The sequence below is a fragment of the Ctenopharyngodon idella genome, chromosome 16, assembly GCF_019924925.1.
Source record: "Ctenopharyngodon idella isolate HZGC_01 chromosome 16, HZGC01, whole genome shotgun sequence".
NCBI lineage: Eukaryota > Metazoa > Chordata > Actinopteri > Cypriniformes > Xenocyprididae > Ctenopharyngodon > Ctenopharyngodon idella.
In genome coordinates, this window is record NC_067235.1 from 2808767 (window position 1) to 2835653 (window position 26887).

Genomic DNA, 26887 nt, shown 5'->3' on the forward strand with positions numbered 1-26887 from the left:
ACGCTGCAATAAAATATGGAAAAAAGCAAAAGAGATTACGGTACAAGAATTCCCTTTGACGCTAACAGATTCCGAGGGGCATCAGCTTCATGGGTTCAGATGTGCTGTGTCAAATCTGCAGAAGCGTTCGGGCTGTGACTCATCCTCACACATTGAGGAGACAAGCAGCACAAATTTATAGCGTGTTGTGTGACATCCTAACGTGATCATTCTATGTGAACAAATGTTTCTGCAAAATGAAGCACTTCTGATAAAAGTTTTAGAGGTTATACAAATGTGAAGCATTTAATTGAATCACAAATAGGGGAAAATATCATGGTTAGTTGGTTCATTCATCATGCCCTGCTCAATCTAAACCCTGAACATACACAAATAGAAGAACCGACTCTAAGCACAATCATGCAATATGCTTACAATATCTTTAACATTGAATTTTTTTATATATACTATTTGAATAAAGGGTGAAGATGTCAATTTTCCTAAGCCTGACGTAACTTTTGGCCACTACTGTAGTTTTAGCATGTTAATGGACACGGCAATGTTAATGTCTTTAGTCTTGACGGATTAGATCAGCTGTGTTGCTGCTGTTGATTATTGCTTCTGCTGCTGCAGAGCAAGTATGGACTTGTTACTGCTAATAGATACACAGACACACTGCTGTGAGCATGTAAGATATGCTGCTGCTGCATAAATAGACATATATAAATCCCCCAACAAAGCAGGAACAACAAGAATGACAATACAAGCCAACACACATGAATGTATGAAAAACACCCTGCTGCATTAAAGTTAGTTCACCCAACAAATACAAATTATTCCCATACTTTACTCACCCTCAAGCCATCCTAGGTGTATATGACTATCTTCTTTCAGTCAAACATAATCAGAGTTATATTAAAAAATATTCTGGCTCTTCCAAGCTTTATAATGGGAATGAATAGTAACTGAGATTTTGAAGACCCAAAAAGCACATCCATCATAAAAGTAATCCATAGGGATCCAGGGGGTTGATAAAGGCCTTCTCAAGCGAAGCGATAGGTTTTTGTAAGAAAAAAATATACATATTTATAACTTTATAAACTAGAATCATTGGCTATATATATTAATTTTATGGGAATTTAACATATTTAACTTTATTTTGTTTTAATAGCCATAATAATAATAACTAAATAAAGACTAATATCAGTGAATGGATGTAAAAGGCTGTGAGATGGGATGGATAAAAATATTTTCTTGAAGGCCTATATTATTTTATGTTCTTACATATTCATATTCAATATATCATTTATTCATAATAACAAACTTCATTTAATGGTGTTTATAGGCATCATTGCGCACAATATAATAGGCTATAATACATTAATATAATCATTTCTTAATTCCGCCCTTATTTTGTCATTCTTAATTAAAAATAAATATTATTATAGGCCTATCTATTTATGATAATTCCAGGTTGCTATGGCCATGCAGGTTGTTTACACATTTAACTTGTGGCCATGAGAAATATGTCACTCCCTCAACACAGGATCTTGAGGCCACAACTTTACATCACAACTTATCATGTTCCCACGAGTTAAGATGATGTTCCCACGAGTTAATATGTTGTGGCCACAACAAAATTAAATGAACCGAACATGTCCCCTCCCGGTCACCGTATAAAAATCTCTTACATCAGCATATTCTTTCTATAAAATGCTAAAGCATATGGCCATAACACACTTGAACTGTGAAGTATGTAAATCAGAAGTGTCCTAAACTTCTTTCTTACTCCACAAATTGCTGACAAATTGCTCCAAGCTTCTGTTACTAATTAGAAAACATCAACTAGTAAGCATGGCTTCAGCAGTTTCTGAAAAGTTATTGGTCTCAGATCATCAACACTATAATTCTTGAATTATTCAGTTTTGAACAAAACAGTTAAATGAATAATTCAATAACTCACTGATAAACATAATCACTGGCTTCAAACTGGAGCAAATTGGTTAAATGAATTATTCAATGACTGATTCATAATGACAGTCATTTTCGTTTAGAAAGAAACAGCTTCACTGAACAAATTGGTTGAATTAATGATTCTATGACTTAGTCAGAAAGACAGTCACTTGTTTAGTTTCTGAAATAACCAGTGTTTTTTTTTTTTTTTTTTTTTTTTAAATGAATCGGTTGAGCTGATGATGGAAAGACACACTTACAAAGGCATAACAATGTAACATGCCCAAAAAATACCCACCATTAATGCACCTAGGAGCATTCCATAAGTTTATAGATAAGTAACATTAATGTACATATACAAGTTTTACTATGGGTGTTATATGTGATGTATGTACAAACCCGATTCCAAAAAAAGTTGGGACACTGTACAAATTGTGAATAAAAACAGAATGCAATGATGTGGAAGTTTCAAATTTCAATATTTTATTCAGAATACAACATAGATGACATATCAAATGTTTAAACTGAGAAAATGTATCATTTTAAGGGAAAAATAAGTGGATTTTAAATTTCATGGCATCAACACATCTCAAAAAAGTTGGGACAAGGCCATGTTTACCACTGTGTGGCATCCCCTCTTCTTTTTATAACAGTCTGCAAACGTCTGGGGACTGAGGAGACAAGTTGCTCAAGTTTAGGAATAGTAATGTTGTCCCATTCTTGTCTAATACAGGCTTCTAGTTGCTCAACTGTCTTAGGTCTTCTTTGTCGCATCTTCCTCTTTATGATGCACCAAATGTTTTCTATGGGTGAAAGATCTGGACTGCAGGCTGGCCATTTCAGTACCCGGATCCTTCTTCTACGCAGCCATGATGTTGTAATTGATGCAGTATGTTTTCTGGCATTGTCATGTTGGAAAATGCAAGGTCTTCCCTGAAAGAGACGACGTCTGGATGGGAGCATATGTTGTTCTAGAACTTGGATATACCTTTCAGCATTGATGGTGCCTTTCCAGGTGTGTAAGCTGCCCATGCCACACGCACTCATGCAACCCCATACCATCAGAGATGCAGGCTTCTGAACTGAGCGCTGATAACAGCTTGGGTTGTCCTTGTCCTCTTTAGTCCGGATGACATGGCGTCCCAGTTTTCCAAAAAGAACTTCAAATTTTGATTCGTCTGACCACAGAACAGTTTTCCACTTTGCCACAGTCCATTTTAAAAGAGCCTTGGCCCAGAGAAAACGCCTGCGCTTCTGGATCATGTTTAGATATGGCTTCTTTTTTGACCTATAGAGTTTTAGCCGGCAACGGCGAATGGCACGGTGGATTGTGTTCACCGACAATGTTTTCTGGAAGTATTCCTGAGCCCATGTTGTGATTTCCATTACAGTAGCATTCCTGTATGTGATGCAGTGCCGTCTAAGGGCCCAAAAATCACGGGCATCCAGTATGGTTTTCCAGCCTTGACCCTTACGCACAGAGATTGTTCCAGATTCTCTGAATCTTTGGATGATATTATGCACTCTAGATGATGATAACTTCAAACTCTTTGCAATTTTTTCTCTGAGAAACTCCTTTCTGATATTGCTCCACTATTTTTCGCCACAGCATTGGGGGAATTGGTGATCCTCTGCCCATCTTGACTTCTGAGAGACACTGGCACTCTGAGGCTCTTTTTATACCCAATCATGTTGCCAATTGACCTAATAAGTTGCAAATTGGTCCTCCAGCTGTTCCTTATATGTACATTTAACTTTTCCGGCCTCTTATTGCTACCTATCCCAACTTTTTTGGAATGTGTAGCTCTCATGAAATCCAAAATGAGCCAATATTTGGCATGACATTTCAAAATGTCTCACTTTCAACATTTGATATGTTATCTATATTCTATTGTGAATAAAATATAAGTTTATGAGATTTGTAAATTATTGCATTCATTTTTTATTCACAATTTGTACAGTGTCCCAACTTTTTTGGAATCGGGTTTGTATGTATGTGATTATATTATCGCCTCATACTGTAGCATATATGGCAATTGATATAGGGCACTCTTATAGGGCAATATATATCACATTTCCATATGGGATGTAAGAATGATCGCCCTACTCTAGTAAGGTATATCCAAGTCTTTATTAGGATGGACAATCTCATTTGAACCCAGTGTAAAGATTGACTCAGTGCAAGAGAGATTCTTCTGTGGATCGCTGCTCAATGCTTAACTCACCCTTCACATGTTTTCCAACCACCAACCACAATGTTCATTGAACCCCTGTATGCATCATTCTCCTCACTACTCCACAATCTCAATCTGTCTATGTTCAGAAGTGCCCTAAGTAGCTTATTTGCTAGTCAATCCCTCATTGAAGTGTCCCATAGTCCTTGGACATTCCTGGTTAGTTTTTCAAGATAAAGTAATTTTATAGATGGGTGGAGTGATCATTTATTGGTGCTCAAGTATACAGTACTGAAACAAAAAGAGCAGTTATTATGAATATAGTCTTGTAGTCATGGACAGCATGGCCACTATGGATATGCTGGATACATTGGATATGTTGTTACATAACTGGTACTTTTAATGCTCCATCGCATTTGAAAATAACGTAACACCTACACTAAACCTAACCAATAGAGTTAAAAGTAAACATGAGATAAAAACACAACCATGTAATTTTAGCTGCTTCTTCATCTCTTTGAGCTCTTTTATCATGACTTCTGTTTCACAAAACTCCTACCCGAGCGCTTCATATCACAAGTGCACTGCTGTATCAGGTGAGCTACTGAGCAAGTTTACCATGTCAGAAAAGCCACACATGTGGAGCTGGTTATGTGATGCAAATGCCATATTGTATTAATTTATAAAGCATGCACTATGGTAAAAGTGTTTTGAGGTCATAACATAGTACTGTGCAAAGAATCACATAAAAATAAGTCTTTATTATTTGATAATCTACTCCTGTAATCATAATTTGTGTGAAAAGGAACAAAAGTTGGTATTTTACTGCCACTGGTGTGATTTGCATTGAATTTTATGAACAGTACAGGTACATTTTTGGATTTTTTTTTTTTTTTTTTTGGCAAAAAATGTAGGTAGATGCATGTTTTTCCAATAAGCCTATGTTGCGTAAAGGTGGATTTACCATAATCACTGACAACCCCAAAAAATATCTGAACCCGCCACCAACCTGCAACATGAAGAACAAACATACAACCACGACAGGTCTTGAGGCTGTCTCATAGAGTTATTAGCTATAGCCCTACAAAGCATAAAAATTTGTCCTCTCTGATCCAGAGTGTAATGGTATAATATCCCACTAAGCCGTTGTATTAAACCTTCTTCAATTGCAACAGTTCTCTTGAACAATTATGCTTTTAGACCCATTTAACATATAGATGGTTAGTGCTATCACTGTAAAACAGGGGAAATATTCAACAGAACTGCCATTTATTGAGTTTTTATTACATGCAAACACACAGCTTTCAACACCCGTGTTCATCTTCAGAACACAAATTAAGATATTTTTTGATAAAATCCGATGGCTCAGTGAGGCCTGCATTGAGAACAAGTTAACTTAGACTTTCAAATGCCCAGAAAGCTACTAAAAATATATTTAAAATAGTTCATGTGACTACAGTGGTTCAACTTTAATGTTATGAAGCGACGAGAATACTTTTTGTGCGCCACAAAAACCTTTATTCAACAATATCTAGCACTCCTCACTAAACTAAACACTGCTTCATGAAGCTTCAAAGCTTTATAAATCTTTTGTTTCAAATCATTGGTTCGGAGCACTGCCAAAGTCACGTGAACCATTGAAATTTCGAAACACTTATGACGTAATGAAGCCTCGTTTATTGAAATCACGTGACTTTGGCAGTTTGAGATTGTTTGATACATGCTCCGAACCACTGATTCGAAACAAACGATTCGTAAAGCTTTGAAGCTTCATTAAGCAGTGTTTTGAAATCGTCCCTCACTAGATTTTGTTGAATAAAGTCATTATTTAGTTTTTTTGGTGCACAAAAAGTATTCTCATCGCTTCATAACATCAAGGTTGAACCACTGTAGTCACATGAACTTTTTTAAATATATCTTTAGTACCTTTCTGGGCGTTTGAAAGTTTAAATTAACTTACTCTCAATGGAGGCCTCACAAACCATCGGATTTTTTCTCAAAAATATCTTAATTTGTGTTCCGAAGATGAACGACACATCGAACGACATGAGGGTGAGTAATTCATGACAGAATTTTCATTTTTGGGTGAACTAATCCTTTAACAGTACTGTAATCCAGATTCTGTTTTACAGAAGCTACTTAACTTTACATGAAGTAAGGATTGGAACTTTCATATGATTCATAAGCCTGTTTTTAAATATTTAATGCTCACTATGGACATTTTCTGAGGGTTCTTTCCAATTAGTTTGATTCCCATTCTGCCAAACTATTGCAGATGCTTTGACTTGAAATGTTTTCGTAAATATAGAGATATAATTCTTTATTTTGACAGACAACCACACAAAGCTACAAGCTAACATGATTTTCTAATACCTGTAAGAGTTAAGACTGTCTATACAAACATCCTTTCCACTGCAATAACCTTTTCTCAAATGGAAACTCTGATTCAGCTACCTTAAACCTATTTACATTCCCAGACATAAAGGCAGTGCAGTGCTATCTTTACCATCCACAGCATGTATATTACATATTTATGTTCTGTATAAGAAATAATCATCATCATAATGTTAATTATTGGGGTCACATTAGCAGTAAATCATCCTTCAGTTATCATATTCCTTCAGACTGGTTCAAAATAGCTTAAGGGAAGTATTCAGACTCCTGCACTGATGTAACTAATTTGTTGTGAATGGTGTAGTCTGCACTCTTTCCTCTTTATTGCTGTATATCTTCAGCCTCTGTCCTCTTTCAAAGCTTGTTTCTCCACCGTTACACTGACAGATTTACTCTGCTGATTTAATTCAATCTATCGGACAACAGACTTGATATATTCCAGCAGTGGGACAAAGGTTCGGATATTTTCAAGTTGTTCTATTGGGCTGAAAACAATTAAACAAATAACCTTTGAACGTAGCCTTGGTTCTTTCATTAAATTAAGTGGCCTCTTTTGTCTTGAGCAGTGCTTAAAAACCCAAACTCTGCGTGGTTCTTATTGTACACAGCAAAATGTAATTTTCTTCATTTTACTGGAAAACAAGATAATTTAAAAAGCATTTGCCTAAATGGTAAGACAAATAAACTTACTCTTAGACATACTATTATTATATAAAGGACTTTTAGTTTGTATTCTTAGTCACACGTGTTCCTTTGTTTGATTTTCCGCGCTTCTCTTGTGTTGTCATGGTTACTTATGTAATTAGCTCGTTTAGTTCAGCTGTGTTACATTAATTACCTCGTTTGTCAACATACTTAAGTTTAGCCTTTTCCTGTGTTTGGTGTCTGGTCTCGTTTACGATAGTGCGCGTGTAAACAACTTCCTTTTGTTCGGTTTATGTTGTGCATTACTATTAAAGACTTGTGTTTTGAACTGTATCATTCATCATCATCTGTCTGTGCAACACTTGCTGACAAAAATCTTATTTTCTTACACAAATTTGCTTCTCAAGTAAATTTATGTTGTTTAAAGGATGTTTAGATTTTTTTTTTTTTTTTTTCTGGACAAAAAGGTAACAATACAGATGTATAATACAGATAAATACATATAAGAAAGCAAAATGTCAATGTTTGCTTTACATGTGTTTATTGTCAACAAAATCATCTAGCAACTAAATTGTGATATATAAAGTAAAAAAAAAAAAAAAAAAAAAAAAACCTGTGCAATGCATTTGTTCTGCAGGTACATGATTATCAAACGAGAAGTTCATTTAACATGTTTTACACACTAGTGCCTGCAAAAGTTTGATAAACAGATTTTATTATCCTGTTGTGTTGGAACGTTACACTTGAAAGTTGAGCAGCCATTTTAATGTGTAAGGTCTTCATTTGAGGGCTCTTTTAAGCAAATGTAAGATTTATTGTAATAAATGTAGTTAATCTGCACATCATGCAATTAATTTAACTGTTTTAATTGACTGACAGCGCTATTTAAAATGAATGAGCCACCATATTTAGATTACATCACACTGCAATGAGTTGTACGTTTTACAACCCAGACTCATTGGAAAAACGTGCCTGTAGTGACATTTTTGAAATGATATTACATTGCTTCTTACCCTTTCAAAGCGAAATGTCCAGTATGTGGTGCTAAAGTGCATTCAGTTTAATCAGAAACAGATGAATGTGAATCTGGCAAAGTTGTACTTTGTTGGTTGTTGTACGTATCACAGCAAGTCTGGAATTAAATATCTAAAAGGTTAACTGGTTTGAAAATCCACCTACACTGATAGTGGTAACAAACTGATAGTGTTAACAAAAGCAAACATTTGCTGAAGAAACTGTGCTCTTTTAACTTGCTTCTACAAGTCTTTTAGCTCTTTTCTCATGATTCGTGTTTCACAGGACTTGTACCCGAGTGCTTCACATCACAGTGCTGTATCAGGTGAGCTACTGAGCAAGTTTACTATGTCAAAAAAGCTAAAATATGGAGCTGATTATGTGATGAAAACATGAAAATGTATACGTTTACAAATCATGCACTATGTTTTGAGGTCATAACATAACATATTGTGCAAGGAACTACATGGAAATAAGTGTTTATTTATTGACAGTCTGCCCCTGTTATCAGAATTTTGTGAGAAAACGAATAAAAGTTGTTGGCGTTTTACTGCCATTAATGGTTATTTTGTACAGTGCCCTCCACAATTATTGGCAGCCTTAGTAATAATGAGCAAAGGCGGCTGTGAAAATAAATCCGCATTGTTTATCCTTTTGATCTTTCATTCAAAAAATTCACAAAATTATAACCTTTCATTGAAGGAAAAGAACAATTATGAAATAAATGTTTTTTTTCTTCTCCAAAACACGTTGGCCACAATTATTGGCACCCTTTTATTCAAAACTTTTTGCAACCTCCTTTTGCCAAGATAACAGCTCTGAGTCGTCTTCTATAATGCCTGATGAGTTTGGAGAACACCTGACAAGAGATCAGAGACCATTCCTTCATGCAGAATCTCTACAGATCCTTCAGATTCCCAGATCCATGTTGGTGGTGCTTCTCTTCAGTTCAGTCCACTCATTTTCTTTAGGGTTCAGGTCAGGGGACTGGGACGGCCATGGCAGAAGCTTCATTTTGTGCTCAGTGACACATTTTTGTGTTGGTTTTGATGTTTGTTTTGGATCATTGTCCTGATGGAAGATCCAACCACGGCCCATTATTGGATTTCTAGCAGAAGCGGTCAGGTTTTGATTTTTTATCTGTTGGTATTTGATAGAATCCATGATGCCATGTATCTGAACAAGATGTCCAGGACCTCCAGCAGAAAAATAGGCCCACAACATTAAAGATCCAGCAGTATATTTAACCGTGGGCATGGGGTACTTTTTATCCATGTGTGCACCAAACCCATCTGGTGGGTTGGCTGCCAAAAAGCTCTTTAGTTTCATCTGACCATAGAAGCCGGTCCCGTTTGAAGTTCCAGTCTTGTCTGACAACTGAATATGTTGGAGATTGTTTCTGGATGAGAGCAGAGGATTTTTCTTGAAACCCTCCCGAACAACTTGTGGGGATGTAGGTGCTGTTTGATCATTTTTTTAGGCTTTCTGAGACTCAAGACTCAACTAATCTCTGCAGTTCTCCAGCTGTGATCCTTGGAGAGTCTTTGTCCACTCAAACTCTCCTCCTCACCACGCATTAGGATGATTTAGACACACGTCCTCTTCCAGGCAGATTTGTAACATCTTTAGTTGACTGGAACTTCTTAATTATTGCACTGATAGTGGAAATGGGGATATTCAATGCTTTAGCTATTTTCTTACAGCCACTTTCTATTTTGTGAAGCTCAACAATCTTTTGCTGCACATCAGAACTATATTCTTTGGTTTTTCTCAGTGTGATGAATGATTACGGGAATTTGGCCTTTGTGTTTCCTCATGTTTGTACTCCTGTGGAACAGGAAGTCATGGCTGGACAATTTCATGTTCATGATCACCCTGGTGTGCTAAAAAATTTAAATATGAATGGGAATATACTTCAGAGATATTTTACTCATAAGAATTTCTAGGGGTGCCAATAATTGTGGCCAACATGTATTGGAGAAAAACATTTATTTCATAATGTGAGTTTCCCCCCTTTCAATTGTTTTACTTCGATGAAAGGTTAGAATTTTGTGAATTTTTTTTTAATGAAAGGATAAATAATGCAGATTTATTTTCACAGCTACCTTTGCTCATATTTACTAAGGGTGCTAATAATTGTGGAGGGCACTGTATGTACAGTAAATATATATAGATAGAGGCCCATTATTCCAACGACCCTATGTTGGGATTTCCAAGTAGGACGTTGGAAATTCCAACCTTCAGAGATGAATGGCACGCAGCATAAGGATTGGATTTGTTGAAATTAAAAGTATATAGGAATATTTTTGAAGTTTTGCAAAAATGCACACTCTAAAAAAATGCTGGGTTAAAAACAACCCAAGTTGGGTTGAAAATGGACAAGCCCAGCGATTGGGTTAAAAGTTTTATTTAACTCAACTATTGTTTAAAAATGACTGTATTGTTTGCTTAAAATTAACCCAAAGTATGTTGGAAATGAACATTTATTAATAAGTTTAATGAATAATAATTAAACAATAAACATTTATTGAATTGCTTATTAATAAATGTCCACATTTTAATTATTATTATTGCCTCTAGTAATTATGTGTCTGATTTTTAATTTCCAACATATTTTGGGTTCATTTTAAGCCAGCCATATAGTCATTTTTAAACAATAGTTGAGTTAAATAAACCTGCCCAGCACATTGGGCAAACATTTAACCCAACTGCTGGGTTAAAACAACCCAATCGCTGGGTTTGTCCATTTTCAACCCAACTTGGGCTTTTTTTAACTCAGCATTTTTAGAGTGTAGATAGAGGCACGTTATTCCAACAAGTCTATGTTGGGACTTCCAAGTAGGAAGTTGGAAATTCCAACCTTCAGAGATGAACAGCATGCAGCATAAGGATTGGTGTATTTGTTGAAATTAAAAGATCAAAGGTCACCTGAAATTACACCTCACTTGCCCTGAGACACGTGACACTCAATTGGCCATTTTTCACTCTCAACAAATTTTATTTTGCCATCTCCCTCCGAGGAATAAATCTGCTGAGAGGTGCTGAGATGGAGACAAGGTTGGTGTAAGAGACTATGGACCGTCCCCAACAGGAGAAAAGGAGCAAGAGAGAGAGTGAAAGTGAAATAAGAGAAAACAGGTACATCTCCCCCTGGTCTATAATGCTGAGATTACTGTTTGCTCTGGGGCCGTCTGCTGCTCTCCACTCCACCTATACTTCACTTCTAATCTCCCAGACCCCAGCTGTCTGCCAATTGATTTTAACATTCTCTAAATCAATTACTCCTCTGTCCAAGGTCTCAGTGCCAGCAAATCTCTACTGTGCACAGACTCACACACACACACACTCACACACAATATTACATACTCACACACCAAAAAAAGGTAAATGAGAGAGAGTCTGTCATCTGTGTTTCTGGGCTTCTGTCAGCTACAGATGATGGAATACAAGTTTCATCTGCCACACTTCGCTGTCCTGTGTCTCTCTGCCCTGTCTATCTGCTCTCACACATCTCAAGCTGTCCACTCTGGACATGCCTGGTCATTATCCAGGGTTAGACTGGATCATCTACCGGACTTATCAGCTAGAGTTTGTCCTAGAATGCTTTACTGAGTTTTCAGTGGTGCTTTGGTAGAAAGGAGTCTATCCCCCGGTTTCACAGACAAGGCTTAAGCTATTCCCAGACTAAAATGCATGTTTGAGCTGTTTTAACTGTTATTATGATACAGGGATCTTTTAACCCTTTCATGCATTAACCCTCTGGCCCTCTTCAGTCATTTTTGACCGAAAAATTTTATATTTTGAAATGTTAATAATCGTAGCTTCATTAGAATAATGTTATGATGATGTGTTCAGGTTTGACTGTAGTAAAATTAATGCAAAAACTGACACTTCAAATCAACATTTCAAACAAAAAAAAAATCTAAACCTTAACAAAAAGTAGTCTTTGAGAATGTCTAAGTATAAATCCAAATCTTAATAAAAATAAGTATTTGTGTCTAAAAACCACTAGAGAATTTATAAGCCACTTTAGAACTATATAGGAATCTAGTGGTTACACAATGGCAGTTTTTATTTTTTTACTCCCACCAGATGGCACTAATCTACCTTTAAATTTTTTTAACATGGGATACTGCTTTAATTGAAAAATAATTAAAAAATATATTAGAAAAAAAAAAAAAAAATGTGTATTATTTTCAATGGGGAAAACTAGCTAATAAAAATTGTATAAATATTGCATATCATAAAATACCCTCAAAATTTTATATAATAATCAAAAAAATATTTTTGAACAAAAATATTTTATATTGGTTTTCCTGAAAAACAAAAAAAGTTAAATTTCAAGGCTTCAGTCACTTTTGACCATGAAGAAGTGTGTTAAATCACAAAGGGAGATATGTTTCTTTTTGCTTACAAACCAAGAATATAAGCATTTCCATTTTTTAAACATACATTGTCCACTGCAGTTAAAACTATGGTATAGATATTGAAAGAATTCATAAGCCATTTTGTATTTGTTGACACACACACACACACACACACACGATGACATATAAAGAAAAGTGTAATCATACATGGAGGTTGGGATCTAAAATCACATTTTGCATTTAACAAATGTCACTAGAAACTGGCCTTTGAAAGTGTCAAACCAACACTAATGCAACTAAAAATAATACAATTAAATATTTACATAATTAAATTATGTTGGGTTTCATGAAGGGTAGAGATTTTGATTCTTTGATATTGTCAGTATTTGTTTGTTTATTTATTTATTTAAAATGTCTTTTTCTTTGGAGGCCATTTATGGTTCATAAAGAAAAAAGAAAAAAGCATATTAATTTATATACACAAGAACTGTATTAAGTGTTTTCTTAAATAAAAGTGTCTGGCAATTTCCAAGCAATAAAGCAGTAAATTTTATGAAAATAAAAATAAAACTTCTGACATTGTCTGTGTATTTAAATTCTGATAATACGCACATATATTAAATAAAATGATGCCTAATTAGAATATTTTAAAATGGGTAAACAAAACCAAAACTGTTTTTATGTGCTTTTTATCTATACATAGACACAGAGCAGTTGCACTAAGCAGCATAAGGTATTTCGTAGAGAGCAATGTCATTACACGAAGAGTAAATATGAATGCATTAGCTGGTGATGCTACTGAGTCTATGAATGACAAAATCTGTCCTTGTACAATTTCATTACTCCTGTCTGGTGAAACAGCCAACAGACATTCACCCGACACCCCTTCAGTCATTCAGTCACTCGGCTCTGTTTTCTTTGGCATTTCAATTATCTGAGATACAGGAAAACTGATGCTATTCATTATGTGATACTTAAAGCAACACATTTAATTATTTGAAGCCATAGAAATAGGTTTTTTTTCATAAACTCATAAGTTGTCCTTATAGTACGGGTCATAGATGAAATAAACCTGTAGAGAAGCTGATGCACTTTATGGATTTTGTATTCATTAAAATCTGTAGCTTAAAGGAATATTGAGATTAGACTGGTGTGATAGCATTGCCTATTAACCTCGTCTATGCAAAGTTTATCCTTTCAACTGTCACAACACAACAGTGTAACTTTTGCACAATATCCACAGAAGAATAGCACGATGGGATATACGTAAATGTAAAGCACATTTTAATGGAGCGTAGCTGTTCGTAATGCACTTTAAGTACCAATACAACAAAAAAGAAGCTACTCTTTTGAAAAATCCAATTTCACCACCTTGTGTATGCCATACTAGTGTTTAAGCTTGTTTTTTTTGTCTTTGTCAGCATTTCTGTCTTCTGGCCTCAGACCTTTTCTGCTTCTTTGGCCATTCAGGTACAAATTCTCCCATTGTCTCTGCTGATAAAGCTGTATAATAAGTGCATTACATTGTCTAATTTTCCCTCTTTGCATCATTAAAACTACTGTCAGGTGAGGGTTAGTGATGAGGTGGGGATTCAGGTACAGAATAATTTAAGGCTTTTAATTAGTAAAAAAAAAAAAAAAAACAAGAACAAAAAACAACCTTGTAAACAGTCCTGGAGCTGGGCTGAAGGAGAACCAAGTTTGGTTGCTCCAGAGGTCCTTAGTCCGGTGGTCTCAAGCATCCCTGTCATGGCTACAGAGGCCCCCCAAGAGCTGCCCACTCTCCCCGACACAGCCACGGTGGCCATAAATGCTGCCTTCTCCAACTATATTGCTATCTTCCAGTGTGTCTGGGTCACACACAGAGGCCGCTCCAGAAGATGGACTGCCCTGATTCTCTTATACCAGTCGTACCTCCTTTGGAGCAATCATCTTTGTGGGGTTCCCCTTCCTTACACTTGCTCCTACCCAGCCCAAGCTGGCATGTCTGCTCGGCCCTGTCGGCCTCGCTTGTGATCAGTGCGCTCAACCCTAGTCCCAGCTCAGGTCTGACTGGCTCTCTTGCCTTGCCGTCCTTCTGACAAGGATCTCCCCCAGATCCACCAGCACTGCCAGGCCTTCCCTGCTCCTCGCCTCTGGTCCCACCCTGGTTCTCTGCCGGGGTTTCTGATTGGCAGAGCCGCTCTGGTCTGTCCCTTTTGTCCCACCCTGGTCATCTGCTGGGGTTCTAGTTCAGCCAGAGCCCTCTTGGTCCGTCCTTCCACTTCCTTCCACGTCAGTCTGCATGTTCTGGTTTCTGCTGGGGCACATGAAGTTTGTTTGCCATGTGCTCTTCTGTCTCATTAGCCACCTTTCCACTGTCGTGCCAAAGGCGGGCGTGCTAGTGTGTGCCAGGGCCACTCGCGTTTCCAATGTCACTTCTGGGGCTTAATCAGGCCTCGTCAGGGCTTCCTCTGGGCCAACAGCCAGGGGTTTTTTGGCCCGCCAAATACCTGGTCTAAAGTGGGCCAGCTCGGGCTTGAGGGAGTGGTTATGGTCTGAGTCTGGAGACGGCAGTGCCGCGGATGATTTCATATACCAGCTAACATCAGCAATACATTTTTTTTTTTTTTTTTTTTATTTTAGCTCAAAACTCATTTTTAGACAGCAGCGAGTGTTTGAAATAACTTGTTTGTGATCTGATGTGGATTCTGATCACCGTATAAGGCAGAAATATTTATATGCGATGCAATAGACTATGCATGCTAACCATTACCATAGTAAACATGGTAAATATGACTGCTTGAAGAAATCAGACAAATCATACAACCTATATCACAATTGTGTATTTATTTTATCTGTCAGTACGTCTTGTCTCTATACCAGACGGTCTGATATCACTTTATTTCTGTGACTAATGTGCAGTCTTGACACAAATTAATTCATTATGATCAATGTATCACTTATTATTATAAAACTGTGGTAAAACATTGATGCTTGGGTTTTAAATCTTTAAGTAAACAACAAAAATGCCAACAAACAGCCGCTTTTATTTTGTCCGTTTTGCGATCTCGCTAGTTCCCAGTGATTTCTTTCTGATTAGTTTTATGATAAAACTTCCATTTGTTGGTGAAATGATGTGTTGTTCCAGAGAGGCGTGTTACGGGCGGGTTTTAGTGAAGCGCTGCGGAGCTTCTGGACCGAAGGTGGAAACGCAGCATGGTTTTGGGCTCGGTGCTATTAGCCCAGCCCAGCAGTGGAAAAGCAGCTAATGTGTAAAGTTTGAGCACATGGTATTGGTTGGTTGCATTTTCGTTCTGCACGTCTGTTTTTTTACAGTTTGATCATGAAGAAATGTGAAAATCGGACCAAATCTTCAACCTGAACATTTGTGTCAGTTTGAACATAAGGCGATGCAAAACTGGAATGCAAATTCACTCTCTGACAGTAGGTGGTGCTTATGGAACAGCAGCGATTTAGCATTTCCTTGGTTATCGCTGTACACAAAGCAGCACTGCGCTTATAAACACTACTTTAATAGGCATTATACAGAGGTAAGAGGAAAAGAAAATCCCATCCTAACCTTTCTGATGACAGTCAGTTCCCTTCAGAGATAACCCCAACCCCCAGTTCAATGTTTTCTTCCAATATTTCAAGCATTGCGAAAAGTGAGCTTGCTGTACAGTATTTTCTCTGCCGGCATGTCTGTGCTCTCCTCTCCTCTTTGCGTCCATCTTCAGCATGTCCCTGGCCTGTGTTAACGTCCTGTTTTCAGACTTTGCAATATTTCCATACAAATGACATTTTGGGAAATTATTTCAATGCAGTTTGTGCGCAAGTCTGGAGCTGAGATCAGCCCAAATAAAACAAAACAAAACAAAAAAATATCTACTTATATAAAAATATTTATATCTCATTTTGCACTTACAAACATATACAAATATTTATCCAAACAAATGCTCTCTAGAATGAGATTGTCCTGTCCCCTAATGCCACTTTTTGTGATTTATTATTTATTTATTTATTTTTTAAAGTACTAATTTACTGTTCCAATATGAAATGCATCAACGAAAAAAAAAAAGAAAATAGCTCTTGTCAAGCAATTTCATGGAGTCTTTAAGATTTCTGATTACATTTCTATTAAAACTTGGTTTTGGGGAAGATTGGCAAAAGGTTAGATTTTCTTTCTTTTTCTTGTTAGTGAGTATGTCTTTCATTTTCCAGCTGCACAAAATAATTGCAGTTTATTGCCAATTAAAGTAATCAGTTCCAAAATAGCCCCAAGTACTGTGCTCGGCTTGACATATGAAGGAACATGAGGAGATAGAAAAGAGGGAGAATCATTGTATCTAGCCAGAGTGTTTTCCCTTAGGAAAAGTGATTCTTCAAGGCTGTGGAGATTTGGCTATGGCCTCCTCAAGTTCTGTCAGACAGATGTCAACTGCAGACCTGGCTGGCGGCAGTCAACGAGGAAAATATCATTAATACTTCATCATGTTTTAGCTAAAATGTGGCAGGCAGATGCACACAGATTGGGCTGAAGGTGCCTCTTGTGACCACGCTGTTGTTATTTTGAGGAGGAGGGGACAGCAAAGACATCAGCCAACACAACAGTCCCATTACATCATAAATGATTTATGCAGGATGCACTTGATTAATGCGCACACAGAATATGCCATACCAGACAAACATGACAAGTGACATTAGTGAGGCATTCCCACAGGCGTTTGCACTGGTCACTACGCAGAATGTCTCATAATTTAATCTTATTTTGCAGCCAGACAGTTTGTGGAATAATAGCCAGAGCATTTCCATTAACACTTACGCATGATGGATGGTTTTCAACCTAAGGTTAGTACTGACTGTTACATTACATAACACACAAATGACAAACACATTTTATATTAAAGTGATTACAGTGAGTATACTCAGATGATTTCATCCAAAGTACAGTTATTACATAGACGATACGCTGGAGTAATGTGAAGGTAAAGTAACGTTCAATAAAATGTAAGCTCTATACACAGTTTTTATGGCACAGTGTTAATTGCAACAGGAAATAATTTGGCTTGAAAGAAAAAAATAAAGTTTTGTCCTGTATGAGGTGGGATTACTTGTTAACATACAGACACAACTGTGTTCAGGTTAAAAAACATTATATTAGATAATCTGACCTTTTTATGACAAGGCAAGGTCAGTTCAAGTTCAATTTGTGATATTTGTAATATATATATAGAAAAAAAATGAAAGTAATGATTAAGATTAATGCACACACATGCATTCAAGAGAAAACCTTGTTTAATAACATTTTTAGAGTCAACTTTTCATTATAATTTTTTTTCATAATTATATGAAACCAATGTGAATACAAAGTGCACATTTTCAGGAACTTGACACATTTTAAAGTCGGCATGACATGAAAATTCACCCTATTAATTCATTTTCTAAATGCTTGTTTTTGATCTTATTGTGAACAATTCATCTGTGCAAGAACTTTTTTTTTTATACCTAGTAATTAATAACCAAAATGTCTTAACTTGATCTACCGGTGAAATGACAGACTTCTCTCAGGTTGTTGGACATCTCCAATCATTGAGGGGCCGTTTACACGACACTGTTCTCAACTAAATGGCCCTTCATTTACGCGGTGTTTTGGGGGCCTGAAAACACAAACTTTTGAAATCGGGTTTCAAAGTGTAAGTTTTTGAAAATGATAGCGTTATCGTCTGTGTATTACGTGTTCAGTTTGTAGTTTTTCTTTACAAAGTGACATTGCCAACTACTGGCTTGGCAGCAGAATACAGCAATTTTAATCGTTTCCGTAGATTCGTAGACATCTTTGTCGCCTGTACACGAAAAACACAAAGGAAAAATGTTTCCGTTTTGTCATGTAAATGTACCCCTTTTCAAGAATACTTTAAAGAAAATGGATATGGAAAACAATCGGTCATACCCTCGGAATAAACTGTGAGAGAAGTGTAATTACCGGAGATGAGATCATTATGCAAACACATAAAATGACCTCAGGTATCCAGCGCTAGTTTCAACATCATTGTCTTGCTTCCTTTGAAGTTGCAGTGAAAAAGACTAGGTGTTGTTTTTATTCCACTATATTGACTTCGTCAGCTAAATTCACTGTTAGATTAGATCGATTACACTAGCTATTCACTCCAAACATAGCATGCTGAGGACATCTGTTTTACAATGTCTTTATGAACCTTTTGAAGTGTCAAAGTGTCAATAGTTGTGTAGCTGTCTATGGAGGGATAAAAAGCTGTCCGATTTTATCAAAAGGATCTTTTTTAATTTGCGTTTCGAAGATGAACGAAAGTCTTACGGGTTTGGAATGACATGAGGGTGAGTACTTAATGACAGAATTTTTATTTTTGGGTGAACTAACCCTATAAACACTGCCCCTTTTTTACAATCGTGCGTCCTAAATTTGATTTTTTTCTTTTCAGTTACACTTGGATGTACATCACAATACAGAAGAAAAGATCGGTCGCAACTTCAAACTATATTTCTAAAAGATTTGTTTACATTTCTTTATTGTGGACAATTTTAATTATGCACATTTGTTCAAATCACACCATAGGCTGCTAAACAGATGCTTAGAGGTCTCCATAAATTAAAAGAGCATATAGCTAAATATAAGTCTTTACTGTCATATAATATCAGGATATTTTAGCGGATTCACTCTGCATTTAAATGCGATTGTCTCTCCTGAATCTCTGCAGTGAGTACGTCGCTGTTGGTCCTCTTAGCAGCATGGAAAATAAAACTTTTATTCAAATTGTGAATAGATTACATATAGAAAAACGACCAAAGAGCGCTCCCTTTATGACTGAAGCTGTCAATCACAGTTGCAATCAGAAAAACTCGGTGATCAATTCTGCAAAATCTCGTAATTAGAAACCTTTGATGGTCTTCCGATAACAAAGCTTGTGACCGTTTGAAAGCAGCTGCCTATCAGTGGGTACTGAACTGAGTCAAAATAGTCTTGGCTATTGGACCTGCAGTCCGCCCGTGCCTATTGATTCCTGACCTGTAACGTCAAAGTAACGTCAAATACCAATCAGGTACCGCCAGCGTACAGGACTCTGACCCAAGTGACTATTGTGGCTACGTTTGAAACAGTGTGAATTTTTAAGTTTATTGCCTGATCTGTGTATATCCAGTAAGTGCCTTTCTGTCATCACGATTGTTGAATTAAAGAGTTGTTGGGTGGGGATGAGTCTTTGTGAGAATCAGCCAAGCAACAATGACAACAGCATTGTCATTTACAAACACTGAGCTTTAGCCACTACACCGCATCACCACATTTTAGAGGATTGCGTTGCCAGATTGCTGTTGAAGGCAGGTATCAACACTTGATTAGGCGAGTGAGATAAGGGCAGCCTGATGATTAAGAATCTGATCTGTTAATGTGGGGGTCAAAGGTTTGAGGCTGGAGCCCATGAGAGTTACTGAAACACTCCTCCTGATTAATAACTATTTTGACCTTGAAGAGGGTGTTTAACCACAGGTCTCTCCAAAGAAACTTCTGTCCCTGTGTGCACTGCTGTTGGTTTGGATAGAAACCACTTACTGAATGACATCTGACCCAGTGAGAACACATTGCCTCAAGTCATGAACATAACAGCTTATTTAGACTTATTAGTGGTGTTTGCTAAAGTATGCATCACTATTACTATTGCTCATACTCAGATTCTGGGATTTAAACCTCTAACCTAAGTATTCAACTTTGATGTGTAATTTGCGCCATTTGTGCTACAGATTTGAATGCTAGCATGTTGCACTTCTTTTAAGCAGTCAGAGGTATGATCTATGCTCTATGGATGATAAAACACAGAATACAGATCTCATAGACTTACATTGAGGAATCTTGGTTATATTTAGAGGCCAGAATATCATACTTTGGAGCGGACCCTTTTTACTTGGGCCAGTAAGCAATCACCTAGAAACCTCCTAAAACAGTCAAAGCAATGCACTTGAAACCACTCAAACCCCATTTGCAAAGAACACCCTAGCAACTCCCTAGCAACCACTCACACCACTTACACTCTTCAGAAAAGGTAATTATTGTATATCATATCAAAATTATGGACAGTGATTTTACCATATTAACAGTCAAACTCTAATCAAAAGCAGTGCAATTCAGTGTCAACACCATGAGCACTCATAGTCTGTGAGAAATAATGAGCACTATTTGAGCACTCTGAAAACAATAGATGAAATCCTCCCACACTACTTGATGCATTATATAACACACCTACCTGGCTTCAAAGGTCTGTCTTCTCAATGTAGCTGAAATAAAAATGGCAATATATGCAATGTGCTAATGTACAAATATTTCTACTAATTGAAGACATTAAGCTACATTTGTAAATGTCTCTTGCCTTATGTGTAGCCAAAGAATGTTATCTTAAAAATGCCTGCTTGTGTAACTGGCCTTTTAGTTGCTTTGAAGATTCAGTCAGTATGGATTCCCAGTGCATTTTCAGTGATTTTGGATTAAAAAAAAAAAAATGAGAACAACTATCAGCATGTCTGTCAACTATCAACAATCCCATCTGTCTCTGCTGATAAGGAAGGCCGGTGCTGAGACGCTCTTCGGCGAGCGTGGGCGAGTCGGAGCGATGCTTTAGAAAGGAAATGTGATAAAATTAGAGACGGTCTCATTAAAGATTGAATCTGGTTAAATGTTTGATTTAATAGAATTTCCAGTCACATAGTCATCTGAGAGGAAGATACATAAACCGTCACCAGGAGAGACACACTCGCACACCTGTTCTTTTCTCAGCCGTCCTCTGAAATGGAAGAGAAATGCACATACTGAAATAAACTGTGGTATATCTGACAAAAAATAAAAAATAAAAAAAGATAAAAAAAGAAAAGAATCCATTGAAGAAAGGATAATTATGTTTCTCAAAGGCGAATGAGATACAAGCATGTGGCAGACCATTTAGAAATGTTATCTGAAATTGTAGTTAATTTGCAAGGTTCTTTAAATGTGTGATTTCTGTGCCTCTAGTGTCACTAAATGGAATTGCGAAAATAACAACTGTTTTCAGATTGATTTTCTAAACACTCACCTCATTTTCTATTGGCTGTAGAAACAGATAGCCCCACCCACACCCATTGGATGAGCAAATGTTACTGTGCTGACTGGTGGGGAGGCTCAAAGCAAAGGGTTTTTGAAGAGCTCTTGAAATTGTAATATATATATATATATATATATATATTTTTTTTTTTTTTTCTTTCCTCCTGTCGGCAGCATTTGAGAAGTCGCTAGCTGTGGGGTCACATTCATTTATGAACTACACGAACCGTGTAAATGATTGCATATTTTCGATTTAAAATGGTGAAATTTCATTAATAAAAAAATGTAGTAGTTTGCTATCGAGCCAGATCAGCCTCAAAAATAATACATTTACAAAAGAAAATTCATAAATGCACAGCACAATTCACATTTACAAAAGCTGATTCATTTACAAAACACAATTCATAAATACACAAGTAAAAGCATAAATATTTCCCCAACTGCTCACACAAATGCATCTTACCTAAATAAATTTAAAATGTTTACACAAATACGTATATATTAAGTTCTTGAATTAATTTCCATCACACATTTATGAATGATGTTACATATATTTATGGATCGTTGAATTAGCCTGCTGTCTTTAAAATCGATCTGAGGACACCGTGGTTGAATTTCAGTTATGAAGGAAACATGCCAAAGAAAGTCGGTAAAGTGTTATATTTGCGCAAATCATTTTATTTCAAACTGCTTCTCAAACAAGGGTCAGTCCAACGCTGGATTTGCTTAAAAGATTAACATGCTAGTCGATGAGTTGAATCAACTCCACAGCAACTACAGTGCTCAGCGTAAGTGAGTACACCCCCTTTGAAAAGTAACATTTCAAACAATATCTCAATGAACACAAAAACAATTTCCAAAATGTTGACAAGACTAAGTTTAATATAACATCTAACTTAGATTACACATTTTTCAGTTTTACTCAAATTAGGGTGATGCAAAAATGAGTACACCCCACAACAAAAACTACTACATCTAGTACTTCGTATGGCCTCCATGATTTTTAATGACAGCACCAAGTCTTCTAGGCATGGAATGAACAGTTGGCGACATTTTGCAACATCTCTCTTTTTCCGTTCTTCAAGAATGATCTCTTATAGAGACTGGATGCTGGATGGAGAGTGATGCTCAACTTGTCTCTTCAGAATTCCCCATAGGTGTTCGATTGGGTTCAGATCAGGAGCCACTGAATCACTTTCACCCTGTTCTTCTTCAGAAATCCAACAGTGGCCTTAGATGTGTGTTTAGGATCATTGTCATGTTGGAAAAGTGCACGGAGTGATGGTAGCATCTTCTCTTTCAGTATAGAGCAGTACACCTGTGAATTCATGATGCCATCAATGAAATGCAGCTCCCGACACCAGCAGCACTCATGCAGCCCCACATAAGGACAGTGCCACCACCATGTTTCACTGTAGGCACCATGCATTTTTCTTTGTATTCCTCACCTTTGCGACGCCATACAGTTTTGAAGCCATCAGTTCCAAAAACATTTATCTTGGTCTCATCACTCCAGAGTATAGAGTCCCAGTAGTCTTCATCTTCGTCAGCATGGACCCTGGCAAACTTATGTTTCTCAGCGTCTGTGGTGGTTACGGCCCTGCTGCAAAATAATTTGTTTTTTGTTATGTAAATTATACAAGACAACAGTAAAGATTATTTTGAGATTGCATTATTTTTAAAGGGTTAGTTCACCCAAAAATGAAAATTCTGTTATTTATTACTCACCCTTGTGATCTTCGGAACTCAAATTAAGATATTTTTGTTGAAATCCGATGGCTCCGTGAGGCCTACATAGGGAGCAATGACATTTCCTCTCTCAAGATCCATAAAGGTACTAAAAACATATTTAAATCAGTTCATGTGAGTACAGTGGTTCAATATTAATATTATAAAGCGACGAGAATATTTTTGGTGCGCCAAAAAAAAACAAAGTAACAAATTATTTAGTGATGGCCGATTTCAAAACACTGCTTCATGAAGCTTCGTAGAATAATGAATCAGTGTATCGAATCCGCAGTTCGGAGCACCAAAGTCACGTGATTTCAGCAGTTTGGCAGTTTGACACGCGATCCGAATCATGATTCGATACACTGATTCATTACGCTCCGAATCTTCCTGAAGCAGTGTTTTGAAATCGGCCATCACTAAATAAGTCGTTATTTTGTTTTGTTTTTTGCGCACCAAAAATATTCTCGTCGCTTTATAATATTAATATTGAACCACTGTACTCACATGAACTGATTTAAATATGTTTTTAGTACCTTTATGGATCTTGAGAGAGGAAATGTCATTGCTCCCTATGTAGGCCTCACGGAGCCATCGGATTTAAACAAAAATATCTCAATTTGCGTTCCGAAGATCAATGGTCTTATGGGTGTGGAACGGCATGAGGGTGAGTAATTAATGACAGAATTTTCATTTTTGGTTGAACTAACCCTTTAAGTAAACTTTATTGGTAGGTCAAGCAAAGTTGGCTAAAGTAAAGCGATTTGTTATTTTAGTATCATTAAGATACTATTCAAGTTTTTGTTAATAGTTTGAATTAAAGAGCAAGAGAAGTGATTGGCTAAAAAAAAAATAAATAACATGGCTGCAGAATTATGTGCCCAGAAGCAAAGATGGCAGATTTCAAATTGTGTACTTCTGGGGAGTCCCGTGGCAGCAAAATAACTCTTATTGAGATAAACGGGAGTGCTAGTCTCACATAGTCAGACCACCGACTAAATGAAATAAGCTCTGGTCCACAACTTATCTGGCCAAGAACCGCCCACTTAGACAGGAAGATTTGTCTGACTGACATGTAAAGCGATCAATCACTGCTTGTTTTGTTTTTATGCCCCTGTTGGAGCGAGGATGGTCAGATCAGTGATTAAATCACAACAATAGATCAGCGTGAAAAAAAACAAAAAAAAAAACAACAGAATATACAGTTTTTCTCCAGCATATCTATTGTACTTGCTATTAATTGCAACAAAGTTTGAATATCTTTCAAAGATTTGATATCCATAACAAGGCATACTTATAGGTCAAATCCTATTATTGGTTCTTCAGAAATTAACTGGGGAAGTCAACCTACCAGTGGATTACTTATAGTTGTCTCAATATTTAGGTTTGTACTATTAATAATGATCAGGATTACATCACCTCAAAATCTACAATGTTTCCATTGTTTGTTTGCCATACAGAACCTTGTAAAATATGAAAATATGTTAATTAGCTCTTTTTGTTGTGTTGTTGTCCTCTCAAATGGCAGGCAGACAGCAACAGCGCTTGGGATCGCATCCAGGGTCACTGCCCTTCTAACAGCTGGGATTCGGATGCCCTTCTCATGAGTACAACAGCTCTGGCGAGGGCACGACTGCGGCCGCGGCTACTGGGCTCGCTTCAACTAAAAGATAAATGACAATAGACAATGGAGCCTGTCATTTCTCAGGTTAAAGGCTTTTTGCTGAAGTAAACAGTCTCAGCTGGTTGTCAGTGGTAGTTACACAGCCATTCAAAGAAAGTGTAAACAGAACAAAAGCTCAGATGAGGTTAAACTGATATTTATGTCCCATTGAATCTTTTTTGGTTGAATTTCTCTGGCCCTCCCTGATCCCCAAACACTCTTTTAATGTTATAACAGCGTTTTAGTTTGTTCGTGGATGATTTTGGAAGTCAAGCAATCGACAGAAATGTCCAAATATCTGTGTCTGTGATTAGGCATTGTGCTCTAATCTATTAATAATTCAACCTCATCCAGCTTAGACACTTCAAAAAGAATATAATCAATCACATGAAGGAGAAAATAAAGGCCTGATTAATAATTAATGCAGGTGTCCCAGATTTTGTTGCTTTAAAAACAATGACCATTTCGGATGAGATAAAAATAAATACTTTTGTATATAACTTCCACATATTTCCGAAAAAGACAACACAAAAGTAGAACATGTAAACACAAGTAGTCAAATATTCTCCAGTGCCTCTATCAGTGGTATTTCACTGCTGAACACACATTCTCACAGTAGGAAGGGCCCATTGATGGACAGACTGTTCTTGTTCATCACCGCCCTGATTCCATCTGTTGCACATTTGGAGAATCCGTTCCTGGTGTGTTTTGATAACCTGCCAAGCACTTTCTATTTAGCCATTCTTAATAATGTGCACAATAGGCCTAAAAGTCATCATTTAATGATTTAAATGAAATCACCCTAATATGATTATCTCTAAGCTAGACTCCCAACATTATATATGATATTTACCATTTGAACCTAATCATGTCATGTCAACAAAAAATGAAAAAGTCAGCCAGCTGGTTATCATCATGTTAATTATTGTGCCTTTAGCCCAGGGGTGGGGAACGTTGATCCTGGAGGGCCATTGTCCTGCAGAGTTTAGCTCCAACCCTGAAAAAAACACTCACCTGCCTGTAACTTTAATAATCTTGAAGACCTTGATTAGTTTCAGGTGTGTTTAATTAGGGTTGGAGCTAAACTCTGCAGGACAATGGCCCTCCAGGATCAACGTTCCCCACCCCTGATTTAACACTAACAGCAGGGGTGCTTTTTACCCCAAATGCCATACTTGTAAAGTTACAATTCTTCAGTTATTGAAAAACTGTTGCTTTATTTAACTTGAACAAAACTGAAAATTATTAACAAGTACTTTGTCTCAAAATATAGACAATTTTATTGATTCTCATTTGCTACATAAATCTACAACATTTTAAAAAACATTAAATATTAAAACAAATTAGCTCAGAATCAACTTTGCGTTGCGGTCCGCGATCGCGTCAAGGATCAGCCATATTTCCATGTGCATTATCAAAAGTGGCTGTTAAGAAAAGTGCTGAGCTGAATTTGTGCCGTCTAGTGGTTTAAAAGAGAATAAAGTCAAATGCGCCTTTTACCCTAGTGTGCCTTTAGCCCTGTTGTACCCTAATATTTTTAATTTGATGGATGGGTGAGAATCAAACCTAACTATTTTACCAGGTAGCGATTCCGTATGCAAACTTTTGAATGAAAAAATTAAGGTCCACCTCTAAACATAAGCATCAATGGTCACATTAGCAGATTGTAAGCAAACAAACAAATGTGATCAAATAAAATGATACAAATTATAGCTACCAATTTGCCAAAACATAAAATAATTACAAATTGCCATGAGATTGTGTTGAATTTTTACATGTCAATGTTGTATTCCTTTTTGTATCTCTTGTAAAGCAGCCTTTACACAATCTCCGACAAATGACAAACTACAGACCAGAAGTCATTCATTTCCATCGGATAGTAGTACAG

The 26887-nt window shown here is 36.8% G+C and overlaps 1 long non-coding RNA gene across 2 annotated transcripts in view; it reads left to right on the forward strand.

Annotated features, from left to right (window-relative positions):
* LOC127497663 (uncharacterized) overlaps positions 1 to 25816 on the forward strand; it is a 69430-nt gene extending 43614 nt beyond the window's left edge. The window contains exons 3-6 of one of the 2 annotated variants that reach the window (XR_007925601.1): positions 8445 to 8484; positions 11180 to 11297; positions 22912 to 23022; positions 24865 to 25816. This is a non-coding gene — a long non-coding RNA (uncharacterized LOC127497663). The remainder of the gene's footprint in view (positions 1 to 8444; positions 8485 to 11179; positions 11298 to 22911; positions 23023 to 24864) is intronic. The other variant, XR_007925602.1, reaches the window with a different exon arrangement.
* Positions 25817 to 26887: the final 1071 nt, after the last annotated feature.